Source organism: Sesamum indicum, linkage group LG2, assembly GCF_000512975.1.
Source record: "Sesamum indicum cultivar Zhongzhi No. 13 linkage group LG2, S_indicum_v1.0, whole genome shotgun sequence".
NCBI lineage: Eukaryota > Viridiplantae > Streptophyta > Magnoliopsida > Lamiales > Pedaliaceae > Sesamum > Sesamum indicum.
Genome location: NC_026146.1, coordinates 14,906,239 through 14,906,868, shown reverse-complemented (window position 1 = coordinate 14,906,868; position 630 = coordinate 14,906,239).

Sequence of the window (630 nt, the reverse complement as noted above, 5' to 3'; positions counted from 1 at the left end):
CCATAATATCCTTTCCGCATCTTTCTGCCACACCAAAAAGTTATGATTAAGACGAGAGAGCCCAACAATGCAATTTTTGACCCAACAATAATTTAGTAAACACTAGATACCGTGGCACGCAGTGTCGGTATGGATTATTTTTAGTAATACTTTTATTTTATTGAAACTCCTAATTTATTGCTTTATATTAAAATTTGTTATTATCTAACATACAAAAATTGTGGTAATTTTTTTAATGCATTAATTATCAATACATATTTTACTCAATTAAATTACAAATTGACACTTTGTACAATATATGTTATATTAATAACAATGATTTTATATACATATGCAAAACAAATACTAATATGTAACTTCAATTTTAATAACAATTAACTTAAAAAAATTGTAATTGAATGAGATTAATTTTCTAAAAGAACTTGATTAAGTAGTATTTTTTAACATGAATTGAGAAGTTGAAGAGTATTTTTTGTATTAAATAATTTGATGTAGTGATATCGAAACTATCACTTTGAGTATATAAAGCCTCTTTCCTTTATAATAGTACATATAATGGCAATCTTGTATTTAACATCCTCTGATTGGAAATGCATGCAACTTAAATTATCACTCAAAATCAAAAGAATT